Source organism: Stegostoma tigrinum, chromosome 29, assembly GCF_030684315.1.
Source record: "Stegostoma tigrinum isolate sSteTig4 chromosome 29, sSteTig4.hap1, whole genome shotgun sequence".
Taxonomy (NCBI): Eukaryota; Metazoa; Chordata; class Chondrichthyes; order Orectolobiformes; family Stegostomatidae; genus Stegostoma; species Stegostoma tigrinum.
The window spans coordinates 18,897,170-18,915,109 of record NC_081382.1 but is presented as its reverse complement, the minus strand read 5'-3'; the positions used below and the strand labels follow the sequence as shown (position 1 = coordinate 18,915,109).

At 40.9% G+C, this 17,940-nt stretch overlaps 1 protein-coding gene across 2 annotated transcripts in view; it reads left to right on the top strand.

Annotated features, from left to right (window-relative positions):
* The window catches only part of niban2a (niban apoptosis regulator 2a), a 186,377-nt gene that overhangs the window by 78,693 nt on the left and 89,744 nt on the right, over positions 1 to 17,940 (top strand). Inside the window, exon 1 of one of the 2 annotated variants that reach the window (XM_059638144.1) lies at positions 16,473 to 16,550. The exons of the other annotated variant lie outside the window; for it this stretch is intronic. The gene's annotated coding sequence lies outside the window, so the exon portion shown is untranslated. Of the gene's footprint in view, positions 1 to 16,472; positions 16,551 to 17,940 lie in introns of those variants that run through there. 2 annotated transcript variants of the gene reach the window in all.

Here is a 17,940-nt window from a genome sequence, read left to right as displayed (position 1 = left end):
AAAAGGAGGTCAAGGTTCTTCTAATGTTATTTCAGTTAAATTTTTTTTTGGAAGCTCTAGTTCTCTGGGTATTTATGGAGACTCCCTGGGAATAGGCATTTGCCTATTGTTCAAACAAATTTTGGCTGAATTGGCCTATTAGGCTCCTCAAAGATGGAAGGCTAACCCCATTTTCAAACAAGTGAAAAGGAACTAAACTTCAGTTTCACATAACTGTTAGGATGCAGAAGGAGGCCCTTCAGCCCCACAAGCCTTTGCTAGTTCTATTATCTCATGCCAAAATCCTCCCTTTCTCTGTATCCCTGCACACTATTACTTCCATAAAACCATCCAATCTCCTCTTGAATGCTTCAATTAAACCTGCCTCCCCTACCAGGGCATCACATTCAATACCCTACCTATTGGCTGAGTGAGAGAGAGAGAGAGTTTTTTTTCCTGATCGCCTTTGCTTCATCACAAAGGATTCACCCTTTTTAACATTTTAAATCCATGTCCTCTTGCTGTTTAATTCTTCTCTATCTGCCTTGTCTAGCCCCTACGCTGTAGTTAGAAAACTACAGTCTGATCTTTCCTCAGCTGCTTTCTCTCCAGGGAAAACAGTCTCAATTCTTCAGAGAATCCTCATAACTGAAGTTTCCCCTTCCTGGAACCATTCTAATTATTTATCTTATGTACACTCTCTCTAATGTGTTCACGTTATTTCTGTTAATGTGGCACCTATAACCTGCCTTGCCATCTTCAGTTTGTTTGATCAATTTGCAGAGAGCCATTTGAAGGAATGGTGTGGCCACAAGGCTTTTATTTGTACTCCATCCTATTGTATTGGGCCATGTTTTTGAAGGGAGAAGACTGGTTTAATTCCTTGCTTCTCCTGGTTTCTGCTTCTTGTTTGTCCCCATCTATTGTTGCTGTCCATGGGTTGGTAAAGTGTAGGGTTGCCCTGTGTGGGGTTCTGCCGGAACTTTGCCAACAAACTGTAGGTTGGGATTTTTTCGCCCACATCAGTCAAGTCAACTTTCACACTCTTCAAGTTTTTTAATGGAGCAGAGTTTTTGGCATAGATTAATTTTTCTGATACAATTGCACAAATCGTAAAGATGCTGTGCTACATATTTGGCAATTCTCCTCGACTGGTCGTTATTTGTGCTTTTTTTTTGTTAAACTGTTCTTCTGTCTTCCGGCTCTATCTCCATCTATCGTTTACCTGCTCTCCTCATCTTATCTTCTGAATAAAAACAAAACACTGTTTTCCTAGCTTCAGTTCTGAAGAAGGGTCACTGCATCCAAAACGTTAACTCTGATTTTTCTCCTCAAATGCTGCCAGACCTGAGTTGTTCTAGTAAGTTCTGCTTTTGTTTCTGATTTCCAGCATTTGCAGGTCCTTTTGGTTTTTTTTTATTGAAATTTGATTTCTAGACTAAGTGGACACCTTAAAACAAGAACTGTGGATGTTGGAAATCAGAAACAAAACAGTGATGGGAAAACTGAGCAGGTATGGCAGCATCTGTGGAGAGAAAGCGGAGTTAACATTGAGTGAACCCCAGTTCTGAAGAAGGGTCATTTGACCTGAAACATCAACTCTGATTTCTCTCCACAGTTGCTGCCAAACCTGCTGAGCTTTTCTAGCAATTCCCCACCTTGTCAGAGATTAGACCTATTGCAAACTGCCACCTTGGCTATTTTGAATAAACATATGGTTCTGATCCAGTTGGATGATACTGTAGCCCTGAGTATTGTTCTCTCTGAACTGCAATAATATTTTTTCAAAAAGATTCAATGGTGTTGGAATGCAAGGCAGTTCTGGAATTTTTCATTGTTTGATTCATGTGACAAGATCTGATGGTTATGTCATTCGACAGCATTTGGCGGATTGATAAAATCTGGTAGGTTTTGTTTTGTTGTCATGCCATTTAAGAGTTTTGTTCACAAATATACAGTTATGTTGAAACCGTGTATAAACTATGCTGTGTTATTTAACTTGACTCAGTTTTTAAAATATTAAGTATTTTCTTTCTTACCATGTGGGTATTGCAAGCTAAGCTAGCAGATGCTATTACCTTTAATTGTCCTTGAAGCAACTGCCTTTTCAGTGCACAGGTCAGAATCTCACTGTTCGCGGCTCTGGGCTCTTGTTGGCCAGGCCAAGTAAGGATTCCCATTCCTAATGGACATCAACACCAAGATTAAGATGTCCTCAGTCAACCAAATGGGATTTTACAACAACAGGTGATGGTTGCCAATATTGAGATGCTGAAATATGCTTTACATTCCAGGATTAGTAACTAAATTTCATCAGCTGCCTTGCTTGGACCTGAGCACATCTGCCAGAACATTAGTTTGGTCCACTTACATTACCCCCATACCATTGTTTCCCACAAGAAAAGTCATGTCCAGAATACTTGCTTTTAAAAAACGGTCTTGCCTGATGTCAATTTTCTTTATAAATACAGAAGGTGTTTTTGGTTGTCCTTGTTGGAATTTCATTGCACTAGCAATCACTAAACATCAATCTCCTGATTTTTGAGATTTAAATTTGCGCACAATCATTTACTTGTTGGAATAAATTCAGGATCAGGGCCCCAAACACACGAATTATGTTCTGAACAAGAAAGTTGTTGAAATCTTTACCTCTCCATTCCCCTTCCTTTTAAACATTGTGCCACAATTTGTCCCAGCAAGGTTTAGCAATGCCTTTACTGTGTTTGGCTCGGAAGAAACTCAAATCATCTTGGATTTATCCACTTTCAGGATGTCATTTTGAGGACTTGGGAGCCAATTGCTGCTACACTTCCTTTTGACTGACTGAGTTGACCAGCTGATGACTCTCTTCCCTTGTAATTCCACACTTGTAACAGATGGTAAAAGGTTTACACTTCAGAAGCGATTTGCTTCAAGATTGCTGTGAGGCGGTACAACTTGCATTTAAACAGTGTACCTTTTTTATTGCATCTCAATGTTCATTTACTGATGCAGTTTATTACTGTCAATTGCAGTGAATGTGACCAAAAATGGCAGCTGTTTATGTATAGTAAGACCCTGCTCCTGACAAGGTGAATGATCAGTCACTGTCCTTGCTAAGTTGGATGTTGTATTTTTCCAGCTTTGATTAGATTAGATTCCCTACAGTGTGGAAACAGGCCCTTTGGCCCAACAAGTCCACATTGCCCCTTGAAGCATCCCACCCAGACCCATTCCCCTATAACCCACATACCCCGAACACTATCGGCAATTTAGCATGGCCAATCCACCTAGCCTGCACATCTTTGGACTGTGGGAGGAAACCCACGCAGACACTGAGAATGTGCAAGCTCCCCACACGCAGTTTCCCAAGGCCGGAATCGAACCCAGGTCCCTGGTGCTGAGAGGCTGCAGTGCCACTGTGCCGCCCCTAAAATTGAAATTCTGCAGTTTGTTTAACAGCTACTGTGCTGGCTTAATGTTTCTCTTCAGGTCAAGCCTCCTTTGATTTTTTTGTTGTGGGGTGGTATAGTGGCTCTGGTTAACACTGCTGCCTCACAGTGCCAAAGATCTGGGTTCAATTCCACCCTCAGGCGACTGTCTGTCTGTGTGAAGTTTGCACAGTCTCTGTCTGTGTGCATTTCCTACCACAGTCCAAAGCGTGAGCAGGTTAGTTGGATTCGCCAGGATAAATTGCCCAACCTGTCCAGGGATGTCCAGGTGAGGTGAATTAACAGTGGGAAATGCAGAGTTGCAGGCATAAGATACCAGGGTGGGATGCTCCTTGGTGGGTCAGTGTGGACTTGATGGGCCAAATGGCCTTTCTCACCTGGAGAATTTCAGGAAGCAGATTAGATTTAAGGCTTGTGTCAATTTTGTGGTGTTTGGTCAGGTGAAGGAGATAACAACATTTCTGTGAAACAAGTTTTTTTTGAAGTTATGTAGAATTGGCAGCTACTACAGCAGAGATTGTTGCAGATTCATTGTTTGTACCAAGCAGTTCTAGGAACTCTGAGCCCATCTGGGATCAGATGTCACTGTCTCCTTTTTTTATGAACAGATTATTATTTGCCTTTAAAACCTAATTCATCTGATGTTAGTGAGTAAGCAAACAGTATTAACAGTCACAGAGCCTGAAACCAGCAACCAGAATTTTTAACTCTTTGTTAACTCCACTTTATCTTGTGAACCTGTTGCTTTTGTTCCCCATTGTGAGACTAAGTGGATTCTTGATCTTTATGCTTAGAGTAAGAAAATGTCAAAGCAAGATATAGATGCAATTTCTGAACCTTCACATCACAGTTCTGACACTCAAACCAAAAGGTTAGATAATTGAACAAAATGTCTCTTTGACTCTTGTAGGAGGTATATATAACTGGCTTATGTTTTTGTATTTATTTGAAACAATTTGTGGGAAGACCCTAAATCTTGTTTGACTGGCATTCCACAGTTTGTTGGTTTCTTTGGTCGTGTGATGCATGGTTAACACTGCTGCCTCACAGTGCCAGAGATCTGGGTTCAATTCCACTTGAACAAAATGCTGCAATAGGGTTTTGTACTGTATAGCAAGCTACCTCTAATATATTGCTGACCCTCCACCCTCTTCGTACCCCTTCCCCCCACCCCAAAAAAAACCTCACCTTCGGTTTGGTGATGGTAATCTGCTGGAGATGGCTCAATGTTCCTTTTTGATTACAGAGATTGATGGGACAGGGAGTGAGGATAAGGAAAACCCTATTGTTCCAGGAGTGAGGGGGAAAAGGTGAAAGTTAAAATGTGGGAGATGGTTCAGACGGGCCTCCACGTGACCTGCCACTTTAACAACCCTGTCAGACAGTCTGCCTTATGGGTGAGATTTTTAACAAAGTTCAGTGTCTTGACATAAAAGTTCCCATGCATTATTTTTAGGAGCGCATGGGAATTCTTCAGTTCTGATCAATATTATTTCCTGACCAACAGTTGGAAACAAATGATAGTCATTATTTTCTTGGGATGTGTGATAACCTGCGGTAGGCAGACTGGCTGCTGTCTTTCCAACACACATGTTGGAGCCTCTGAGGCCAAAGATAGGAGCCTTTCAGCTCCTGATCTCCCTCCTTATTGGATGATCTGTTATTTCTCTACCCTTCGCAACCCGTTAGTTACTCTAGACTGAGATTGAGATTGTGTTGAACATTTCAGTCTTGAAATTAAACAAATATATGATCTTTCCTGTTCAATTTGTCTAAGATCACTAGCCTGTTGTCTTACTTTTAATAGAAGTCTTTATGCAATGCTGTGTCTTCAGCAGTAGCTTTATGAAATGGAACACATTTGCATCTCAAGTGTCAGAAACCAATCTGCCCAATTTAATCTGATTTGATACTGTAGTATCAGTCAGGCAAATGGAGCTCCCAGCTTGCATTTCATTCTCTTCCAATCCACATCTCTTCTCCTGACCCTTCATGTGGATTCATTTGTTACAGTGATCAAATATGAAGAATAATACTGGATTAACTTGAGTTTAAATACTGCTTGTCACTAATATTTAACTTGCATGCTGGTATTAACTTGTAATTGAGCTTGCATTTGACTACTACTTGGAATCTTATATCAGGTGTCAAATTTATCACAAGGTCATATTTATGAATCTTCTGAATACAGAAAGAAACATGGTTTGAATTGTCGAACTGAATTAAGTGATATATTTCCCTTCTAGTTCCAAATTGGCAGCTTCCACTTCCCTGCCTCTTGGTTCCTGTCATCTGAGAGAATTCTATAAGGATAATGGATATATGTGACAATCTAATAATCAGTGATATTACAATCTTGAGAGTCAGTTTCTATCAGCTGCAGTGTATGAAATATAGGCTTGTTTTCCAGAAGTTTCAGTACATTTGACTTTTCAAATTGACTGTCTTGTGGTGACTCTTGATTTCTCCTGCTCTGTAATTTTTGTTCAACCCAATGAATGTTTTACAGCAAAGCACATGATTTTATGACCAAACATGCTCTTGTCAATAGTTTTTCCAATGTCTCGATATAGAGTTTGTGGGAGGCCTTGGGATATCTCACTTAAGATGCTTAAGTATAGATACTCCTTATTATGGCTTCTTGGTGTTTGTGATTTATCTGATGAAACAGCAAATTCTTGGTGAGATGAATTTCAGTTATTAGACTAAAATGTTATCTGAAATCAAGTTAGTTGCAGTATAGTCAGTTCAAGGTTCCTATCATTTTAGTTTCATGTTTTAGTAATTCGCACTATATTTAAAACTGCGCAAGACTGGTTTTCCCAAGGGAAATTGATAGAAATGTACAGAAACATCATTCTGTTAAGTTAGGGGATTGACCAAGAGTTTGGTATCACATGATCTAAGTTCCTTGCGTAAATGTCCTCTTAGCATCCCTGACATGATTCACTACTGTATTTGATTTGACTTCTGAAGGACAAACTGAAGAGAGAGTCACCTGTCAGGCCTCAAGGTTAATTAAACTGAAACTGTAAATCTGAGATTTAGTTGGATATTTGCCAGGCAGAAAACTATTTGCCTTGCTTGGCTCCAGCCTGGCTGAAAGTTAAAACCTCCCTCTTTTTTTGTGCAGATCTGGATGTACATGTATGCAGAAATGAATTCCAAAAGCTGCGAATATAAATGTTGAGAGAAGGAACCAGAGAATCCCTACACTCAGAGAATCCTAGAATCCCTACAGTGTCGCAACACGCCATTCAGCCCAACAAATCCATCCCGGCCCTCAGAAGAACATCCCACCCAGACCCATTTCCGCAAGTCTTACCCACCTCACCTAAATATCCCTGAAAACTAGGCAATTTAGCACGGCCAATCCACATAGCCTGCACATCTTTGGACTGTGGGAGGAAACCAGAGCACCCAGAGGAAACCCGTGCAGACACAAGGAGAACGTGCAAACTCCACACAGACAGTTGCCCAAGCCTTGAATTGAACCTGGGTCCGTGGCACTGAGAGGCAGCAGTGCTAACCACTGAGCCACTGTGCGCCTTCACACTCTGGACGGATTTAACTGGAAAAAGGTCCTCCACTGGCTAAGGGTTCCAGCACGTCCTTTGGCAACCACGTAGAGCAGTTAGACTCTGGACTGGATCTTGTGCTGCAGATAGCCAGTTTTGTCCCTTGTGACATGTTCTGCTGTACTTCATGTCAGACACCCTATTATTCAATGTAAAATCCATTTTAAGATGTATGCATTCCCTGTCTTATTTGGAAGATAGCTTTTAAAAAGTCTTGTACAACCATCAACTTTGTTCAGCTTCAACTTGTGGGAATTTCTGCTTAGAGCAGCTTAAGTCTTGATAATGGTTTATATGGTGTGTATTTCATACATCTGCCTTTCACTGCTTTTGTTTTTAAAATCTGGGTTGTTTGCAAAGGCCCTTCAGAAAAGATGAAGGATTAAATGAACAGGTGTGAAACTTCAAAAAAAAACAGGTATTTGGGAATGAGATTTTGATTAAATTATTTTCACACTGATTTTCCATGAAAAGCAATAGTTTCCTCACGTTTGGATTCCCAGCAAAATCTTCTAAGTGCTGTTGCTAGGGTTGCAAACTCTCAGCTGGGTGTATTCCGGGAGATGTCATGACATAATACTTCATCTAATTGCCCTGCCCCTAAACATCTGTCATTGGCCATACAGTATCCCAATTATAGTGCCCTGCCTTACCACAGCCAATTGGATAGCAGATTTTTCTCCATTTGGATAGTTAATTAACTATTGATCAAAGTTTGATTTTGTTTCAAATACCCAGTATCCATTTAGCTAAACAAGCCAGAGCGTTGAAGGATTTTGTTAAGCAAAACATACCTCTCATATTTGTGTTCCTGGTAGCAATGACCTGGGACTCCAGGGTAGTCCTACAGGTTTACCAACTATAGTGTCTCAGGGCGTGAGTTTGTTTCTGAAAGTTGTCATTTCAGCCCTGTGTGTGTGCAAATAAAAATACTAGGATGTCGTAATTGGTTAGATTGAGGTTTGGTAAGTGATGGAGTATAGTATAGGTCCTTCAAGCCTGTTCTTGTATTAAGCAAGATGATGGCTGATTTTTCTACCAAATTTCCACATAATCTTATCTTCCTAACTACTACTACAATCTATTAACCATTTCCTTGGCTACATTCAATGACTGAGCAAATGATAACAGATGAACCAATATAATCCCCTTTTTCTGACAATTGAACCTCCAATGTGGTGAAATCTTAAATAGTGCTGTGTGCATTAACTCTTAACCTGGTAATACACGTTCCAGGATTTTGACACAACAACAATGAAGGAATTGCAGTATCGGTCCAAGTCCGAATGGCGTGTGGATTGGGGGTGGGGGGGAACATTGTGTTCCGTAGTAGGGTTTGCAGGTTCAAGAAGTGGCCTTAGCAAGCCGTTGGAATGTATCTTTCGGATGGTACGCTCTGCTACTGCATTAATGGAAAATGAAATGGATGAGATACTGATCATAAGTTGCTTTGATTTAAAACAGAACGTTTTGGAGAAATGCATTAGGTCTGTCAGCATATGTGGGGAGAGGAACTGCTAACATTGAGTCCTGTATGAATCCTATTCAGAAGTGAAGGGGCTAGAAAATGGTGGTCTTAATGCTGTAGACAGGGAGAGGGGAGGAACAGGAGTAAGTGGAGTGGATGGTACATGCTCTCAAGGCAAAAGCAGTGCTGACAGTGATAAGAGTGAAAGAGATGACAAATAGGTGTAAATTTTACAAAAAAAAGTTGCTGGAAAAGCACAGCGCATCTGACTGCATCTGTGAAGAAAAAATAAGTTGACGTTCTGGGTCTGGTGACCCTTCCTCAGAAAAGCTTTTCCAGCAACTTCTGTTTTTGTTCCCGATTTGCAGCATCCGCAGTTCTTTTGGTTTTTATTTAGGTGTGAATGTTAGTTGTGAAAGGGAGAAAGTGGGTTCGCTCTGCTGAGGGCAAAGCCGACCAGGTGCAAAGAAGATGCAGCTGGGAGAACAGGGTTGGGGGTGTAAGAGAAGTGGGCAATAGATCACATGCTGAAGTTGTGGAACTCGGTATTGAGTATTTGAGGTTTATCTCACACCATTGTTTGCAATGTTGTGTTCAGAAGTTGTGGAAATTTCTTTATCACATTCAACATTGGAACAACCCCCTTTCATTTCTGGGAAATAATCTGTTGGCGATCAACTTCAGTCTGATCTCCTTTGAAGCGAACCCAGAAGCTTTCAAACTAAACTTTTTTTGCTTAAAAAAAACTTGCTCTTACTAGATTTACATGCTTAACGATTTTTGTCCGTCCAGCCATAAGCCCCCACAATATAAACAAATTTCCCATAAGTGGTCCCTAACCCACTATCTGATGCAACCTGATTTTGCATCATGGTTCTGGAAAGACTGACCTAGTTAATTATAAAATTGTTTCAGAAAATTTGCCAATGCCCATATGCTGGTTTCTAATTTCAACTCACTTTTCAAAAAAGTAAAGTCAATCTTTCACACCTTTTATTCAAACACCTTTCACCCGTCAGTCCAAGCTGCATGGAGGTCTTGCTGTATATGAATACTGACTGCTTCAGCATCTGAGTTGCAAATGATGATAAGCATCACCACTTCTGACTTCCATGAGCAAGGGAAGATCATTTGAAGATGGTTCAATCTAGCAGTCTGCCTTGAGGAACTCCTACAATTGTCTTCCCATTGCAGATTCTATATTAGCAGAAACTTGTGAAACATGTTGCAGCAAAAATATTCATCTAACAGTGTGCTGTGGTGCACATGGAAGCAGAATAAATTTGAGTATACTAATCTTAGTCTACAGAGAAACCAGTAGATGAGGTAAGCATTTTAGAGATTGAAGACTGAACAATCATTGTCCCATTATGTAAATTGAGCCTGCTGTTTGAGACTAAGCTGTTGATCCATTATCTTGTCTATTACTTTGTTGCACAATGACCTTTCATTCATTGTAAATGATCTGAAAATGGGAAGCATTCATAATTTTGAAATTCTTTTTGAAACTGAACAAGAAAGGAATCCTAATCTTGAACCATCCGTTGTATTCTAGTTTAATTTTCTCCAGCAGACCTCTGCAACTCAGTAAATCTCTAATGCACTACAGTCCGTACAGTGGAAAATATTAAATAGGAACTGGCCAAATGTTGTACAGCTTCCAAATATGGTGCTGTTTGAAACCTTGGCTTGTCTTGGATGTCAAGATGCTGGGCCAAGGTCTGGATTTGGATCAGTAATTTGAGTGGCAAATCTTTTACTCGAATGCCAATCTGCCTAAAATAGGCAACCAGCTTTGCTCACCCCTACCATGACCACTGCTTTACTTTCAATAAAATGATTGTGAACACACAGAACTAATTCCATGTACTTTGTAAGATTAAACCTGTTTTCACCCGCCTTTTTCCCCTTGTTAAACTTTGAATGATATTAGAGCGGCCGTTCGGATTCTGTTTTCCAAATGCTGTACTGGGGTTTCTTGCCCCTCTCCCATGCCCACCAATCAGTAGTATGACAAGACATTGATTTAACGTTCAGAATTAGCTGGAAACAACAGCATTATAGTATCAGCCCCTGTGAAGTGATTAAAAGCAAGACTTTTGCTGGATTGGATCAGAACCAGGTTGTTGAAACGAACGTTCCTGCCTTGAGGGGATTTTACCCAGTTGTTTTTATGGATAGGAATTGGGAGGCATGGCTGCTGTTTAACTGTTTTCCTGAAGCTGAAGAATGATTTTAGATCTGTGGTAAACCAGATAGGAGCTAGGAGAGAAATACATATGTGTTCCCACTGTTCTTTCTTCAGTTGCAACTTAGAGGGATCTGTGGAAAAGCATCATTCAGATAGTTGGTTTGCACATGGAGAAGGAAAATCTTTTGATCTAATTGGTTATGAATGTACAGTTGTCGTGCCAGTACAAAACAACATTCGCTCCGAATGTGTCATTTTCAGTAGGGAGACCCAGTCAATGTCAGGAGTAAAAAACATGGCCATTTCCTTTATTCTTGCTCACTAAGGTCAATGCAAACTTCATTTTCTCCCCAACTGTTAGTTTGCGATTGTGTGCAGACCTGAATATCCACCTACAGTTCTCTACTTTGTATCTCTCAGCATTGCTTGCTGTGTTATACTTTAAAGTTGTCAAAATTTCTTTATCCAGCATGTTAGATTAATATGTTCAGTGAGATTCAGATAGCCCCTAATCCTTAAATAAAAATCAGAAATCACGTGACACCAGGTTATCGGACAAGTTTACTTGAAATCTCAAGCTTTCTGAGCGCTGCTTCTTTGGCAGGTGAAATCAGAAGGAGCAGCGCTCCGAAAGCTTGTGATTGCAAATAAACCTATTGTACTATAACCTGGCATCATGTGATTTCTGACCTTGTCCAGCCCACTCCAACACTGGCATCTCCGCATCATGGCTACCTTAAATGAAATGTAGAACTGCCAAAGCTGGAGGTTTGAAGCAACAAAGAAAGAAATTGGCATCATCTGTGGAGAAAGCGGAGTTAGGACTGAGAGTCCAATGACCCTTTTTGTTGTTTGGAACATCTCCCAATCCTTCCCTACCCTTTTCCATAATGTTTGAATGAAGACTGTTGCAAGTTGTTAAAGGAATGGCCATCAATAGCTGTTCAGAACCTTGGAGTGAGTGCTTGCTATTGACAGCTGTATTAAAGAACAGTACCTTTCCTTATGAACCTGCGTTAGCTGAACTAATGATGCTGCTAGCATGTGGCCTTGGGTGCAAAGTTTATTCAGTCATATTTTTGTACCTGAAACTCCCTGACTGTGAATTCCTGCACACTCAACAAGCACTTCAACTGTTGGAGTGCGTGACTGAGTCTTGGCTCACAGAGCTTCATTTTGGGGATGTTGCTGTCATCTGTCAAATGATGGAGATTTTGTCTTGAATTTTTCCACACTGGGGGGGAAAATGAAGCTTTGCCAAGGCACTGCTATGTTAGGGTCATGGACTGAGTTCTCAGAGACCTTGCCCCAGGAACCTGTATTAATCTGTAAAGTTCTGCAGTGAATGCAGCCAGGCTGTTTTATGAACAAGTGACATTGAAGTGTGCCCCTAACTGCAGACAAACCCAGGGACTGATGTACCTCTGGAACTTCTGCCTGCCCTTCCCTCCCCTTCTTCCCCTCCAACTCCATATCACCACCTGTTCCCCATCTTGTATATATCCTCCTTATTTGCTATACCCTTTAAATTTAGCCCCTCTGCTTTTCTCTTAACTTGTTTCAGTTTCTCTGTCAGTAAAGGTGTAGCTATGGGTATCTGCATTGGTCCCACTATTGCCTGTCTCTTTGTGGCGTGTATGGAACATTCCTTGTTCCTATCCTACCTGAGGCTTGCACCTACAATGTTTTCGCTAATACATGAATGATGTAATTGTTGCATCTTCCTGCTGCTTGGACTTGGAAATACTAATCCTATTTTCTTCCAATTTCAATCCTGCTCTCAGCTTCACCTGGTCCATCTGTGACTCTCTTCTCGATTTCCTTCACTTCACTATTGCCATTTCTGGGGCTAGGCTGTGAATCAATATTCTCTATAAAGCCATTGCTCATTGACTACCCATTCAGTTCCTGCTTCCTCCAAAGATTTCATTCCATTCTCCCAGTTTGTCTCCATTGCCTCTGTTATAATGCCACCCTACACCGAGCTGCTTTTGATATGATCTTTTTCATCAACAGAATACTCCAACCTGGCAGGAATTTCAAGTCTTCTCTCCCGGTACGCTTTGCTAGACACGCAACCATATCTAACCCATCCTCCACACTTCTACCTTACCCCTTCCCCCCCCTCCCTGTACAATGTTATGGTTCCCCTTTCTCTCATTCAAATAGTCATCCTCTGCCATTTCTGCAACCTCCAGTAGGATACTGCAACCAAACTCACATTCCCCTGCACTCTTCTGTCAGGATTCCACAAGGACCATTTACCCCAAGACCATGTGGTCCACTCATCCATCACTCCAAACTCCCCCAAACCCTAGAAGGTATAACATATGTTAATTCCCCTCCTTGCTGCTCACTGTCCAAGGCTGCAAACTCACCTTCCATGTGAAACAGCATTTTGCATGGTCTTCTGGTAGGAATGACCCTGCCTTCCAGTTCCCCTGTCACTTTTCTCCCACACTCATGTTTCCGTTCGGAGCCAGCTGCAGTATTCCAACTAAGCTCTAAGCACTAACTCAAGGAACACCATTCCGTTTTCTGTTAAGGCACTTAACAGCCTCTCACACTCAATATTTATTCCATAACTTCCGAGCATGACGTTTGTGCTCTGTTTGACTTGTACAACCTCCAGCCCCCATGGACATGAATAATTCATAATTTACTTGTCTTGTTGGATTTTCTCTCTGGCGAGTGGACCCATTTTTTTCTCTGTCCATTTTTATCCCCCATTTATGTCAATTGTACATTTGCCATTGTACATTTACTTTGCCTTTTGCAATCTGTTCTGCTCACTCACCCTCCCCTGTTCCCAGTGACGCTGTTGCTGTTGCCACTGTCACTACAACATAAAGCTCACAATTTACCAACCACTTTAGAATTGAAAAGAGCAGTCGTACCAAAACATTTTAACAGTTTTTCTCCTCCAGATAGCCAGGCCTGATGCGTTTCTCCAGCACTTTCTGGTTTCAGATTTCCAGTAGCACCTCATCTTCCAGTTTGAACAGATGCTCCCTCCCTCCACCCCAACATAGCATGGCAGCAGTCTGTACCACCTACTCGGTGCCCTGCAGCAATTCACCAAGTTATAACATGAGAGCATGAGTTCAGCAAACTCAACACAGACCAAGGAACTGGTACCTGATGATTGTTAGGCCAATTAGTGTAGCATTTACGAGCACACTTTTTTATTGTGAACCTTAAGATGGAATTCTGAAAAGCAACAGTCCAATCTGCTAAAATTAAATGATGTCCAAATGTCTTAATATTATAGACTGGTTAATAATAAAATAAGTGTAAATGGACTGAGTGAGTGAGATTTTTTTGAAGCTTGAGCCTGTGCTGCTATTTGTAGACAGCATTATAGTCGTCATCATAATCTTACTGGACTATTGGCCTGCTCCCTTATTAAAGATGGCTAATGATGGTTTAACCTGAGGGTCACTATGCCTTTGGTAGGGAGAGCCAGAGTTATACAGCATGCATGGAGAATCTTTGACTAGTGCAGGAGTTGAACCTGCGCTGTTGGCATCAATCCACATTGCAAATCAGCTGTCCAGCCAGCTGAGCTGACCACAGTAGCATTGAAACCTTATGAGCTTCTGAATTCCTCTGATCTATGATACATTCTCAAAAGACTGGATTTCTGTGTGGGTGATGAGATACTTTGTTTTAATTTGAAATCTGACTGAAGTGTTAACATTTTGAATTGTCACTAACGTGCCATAGGAACCTAATGTACAAAAGGAATGTGACTGTAATAATGGCTTGGCCAAGTTTGCAGCTTTGTGCAGATGCTAACACCTGGCCGCAATTTCGGGAAATGCAGAGCCCTCTGAACAGTTAACTTTGGAAAGCAAGAGGATGACTTGCAGACATGAGCTGTGAAGTAGATTGGCACACGGCAAGAAGGAGGTATTTGTTTTAGCATGAGTGTTTGCCTGCCTTCCTGTTAAGATGAGCTAATTTAATTGCTTGAGTTTTGGGTGGGGTTATTTAATAGAAGACAGTTCTTTTTATTCTTTGTGGGCGGGTAGATGGAAGAAGAGGAACTCGAGGATTAGTTTATTTGATAATTTCTTAAAAAATGTACAGTCAGATGTGAAATGATTTTAAAACAGGGTTGCAGGGAAGATTGTGGCCCAAACCAATCCCATTGGAAAGTTTGTGCTGTTGAGAAAAAGAATTCTGAGCAAAATAGTGTAGGGAGGTTGGGAGAAAGGGTTGAGAACGCGGAGGTAATAGTTGGTGGAAGTTTTAATGAGCATTTTATAAAAAGATCTTTATCACGTTTATGCCAACTCTAAATGTTATCCAAAGAGAAGTAAAACTAATTAAACTTACAACTCTTAAATAGGCTTGAACATAGGTCCATCACGTTATGGTAGATCAGTTGAGTTTTTTATGCTATCTGACTGTAGGAGGTTTTTGTGATGATATCTCATCTCATGATTCCAAGCCTTTATTTTCCTTTTTCTGAAAAAAAATCTCCGAGGCTTTGTCTTATGACTTGCAAAACAGTAGTTGTAGACAGAACAGCAACACTAAACTGTAAATTCAGCTACGGGCATGCCCAGAATATCCTCCATTTCATCTTGAAAGGGACAACGGCAATGACTTATCGTTATATTCTAAAAATGCACCATGAATAGAAGTTCCAAGGTGCTTCACAAGAGCACCATAAGTAGCTTCACTGAGCCGTCTAGGGACATCTTTGGTCAGGTGACTAAAGTCTTGGCCGAAGAGATTAAGCTATGCCTTAAAGGAGGGAAGTGAGATAGTCAAGTCCAAAAAAACTATAGCTTTTAAACTTTTATGCAAGAACGGGCCCAGAAATTTGTGAAAATTGGATGAATTTTCAAAGTTTATTTCCAGCAGCAGTGCGTTAGCTGTGCCTTGTGATGTTTTGCTTTTTGACATGTTGCATTTTCCTGCATTTTGAGGTTACTGTAATCCTGCCTTCTGAAGCTTATTCTAAAAGGGATTTATTTCTTTGAACTCTGAAAATAAGAGTGCATATGCCACATCAAATTTGTTTGAACTTTTCCATAGCCAGAAGATCCCACACTGCTTGTAGAACACAACAAGCAAACCTATAATTGTAACCAACAGCGAGAAGGAACTTTTTATCAGATTTATCATAGAATCCCTACAGTGTGGAACAGGCCGCACTGACCCTTGGAGCATCCCACCTAGACCCATCCCTGAGCACCTATGGGCAATTTAGCATGGCCAGTCCACCTAGCCCCCACGTCTTTGGACTGTGGGAGGGAACCCACGCAGATGCAGGGAGCATGTGAAAACTCCACACAATCACCCAAGGCTGGAATTGAACCTGAGGCTGTGAGGCAGCAGTGCTAGCTACTGACCTACCGTGCTTGAAATGGGATGAAGTTGTACTGTGAACAAATTTGAGTTGACAATTTGTCACTTCCTGTGAGAATCCAATAATCTTAAATTGCTATTCTGCCTAGTCACCTTTCACTGCCAAGAAGATTTTAGTAGTTTAGTGCTACTTTAACGAAGCTTATTTTTCCAATGATATTTTCAGAGTATTTACTTTTAACAGCTTGCAGCAATTGGCTATTTTGAGGCAAAATCCTGCCATGCACCTTTAAATAATATTTTCCCTCCTGTGTGAAATGCTACATCTCCTTAACTGTCTGCCACCAAATAGCGCTGAGCATGCGATCCGCGCCTACCCAACCACCTGGTGGTTTGTAACTTTACTGGGCTATTTAATGCACCACTGAAATTTGTTTTATTAGCAGGATGTGTGCATGTGTTTTACTGCAAGTCGTTGACATGTACACAGCTCTGAAATCCACGAGCACAATAAAATTCAGTGTTCGTTTGAGGTGTCTTTTAGTACAACTGCCCAGTCTGATTTTGGAAGCTAACTGCTGGTTTGTATGAATGTTGTTGATCTTTAACTTAGGATCTCATGGCAATTACAACTAACGTTTTAATTTTGCTTCTGCAAAGATTGATTTATGCAACCTGCATTCTAAACGTACTTACGTAGTTAGTATCTTGCTTTCCACCAGCACCATTGCAGAACTGGAAGCAAAGTTTGTTCAGATTTTACTGTAAGTAATCCAGAATACAACATTTCAGATGGTGACTCTGGTTTTCAGAAATGATATTCAAAAAGTCCAATTCTAAAATGCTCAATTTTCAATCTGGAATGTTTGCTTTTTACCATAAATTTCTATTTGAATTGAGCATATACAATCTTGTCATGAATATAGTCAATATCATGTAAGATAATGAAAACTATTACTGTAATATATGTAATTTGTAGAATTAGAGATTTCCACCATAACTGATCTTGGTACAGTCCATAAACTTATTCATCATTTCAATTCAGAGCCAATTCATTGTGTGGTTAAGCACAGCCTCCGATTTAAAGGGAAGACCCTTTCGAACAGAGATAAGGAGAAAACTCTTGAGCCAGGGTGTGGTGAATCTATGAAATTCACTGCCACAGAAGGCAATGGATGCCAAGTCATTGAGTATAATTAAGACAGATATAGGTTTTTGATTGTCAAGGGGATCAAGGTGTCCATGTACACAGTACACAGATCCTGGAAAGTTGCCAGCCAGGTTGACAGGGCTGTTAAGAAGGCATACAGTGTTTTAGCTTTTATTAATAGAGGGATGGAGTTCCGGAACCAAGACATTATGGTGAAGCTGTACAAAACTCTGGTGCGGCCGCACTTGGAGTATTGTGTGCGGTTCTGGTCACTGCATTATAAGAAGGATGTGGAAGCTTTGGAAAGGGTGCAGAGGGGATTTAGTAGGATGTTGCCTGGTATGGAGGGAAGGTCTTGGGAGGAAAGGCTGAGGGATTTGAGGCTGTTTTTCATTAGAGAGAAGAAGGTTGAGAGGTGACTTAATTGAAACATATAAAATAATCAGAGGGTTAGATAGGGTGGATAGGGAGGGCCTTTTTCCTATGATGGTGACGGCGAGCACAAGGGAGTGTAGCTTTAAATTGAGGGGTGAAAGATATAGGACAGATGTCAGAGGTAGTTTCTTTACTCAGTAGTAAGGGAATGGAATGCTTTGCCTGCAACGGTAGTAGACTTGCCAACTTTAGGTACATTTAAGTCGTCATTGGACAAGCATATGGACGTACATGGAATAGTATAGGTTAGATGGGCTTGAGATCAGTATGACAGGTCGGCACGACATCGAGGGCCGAAGGACCTGTACTGTGCTGTTATGTTCTATGTTCTAAGGGCTATGATGAGAAAGTGGGAGAATGGGGTTGAGAGAATGATCAGCCATGAT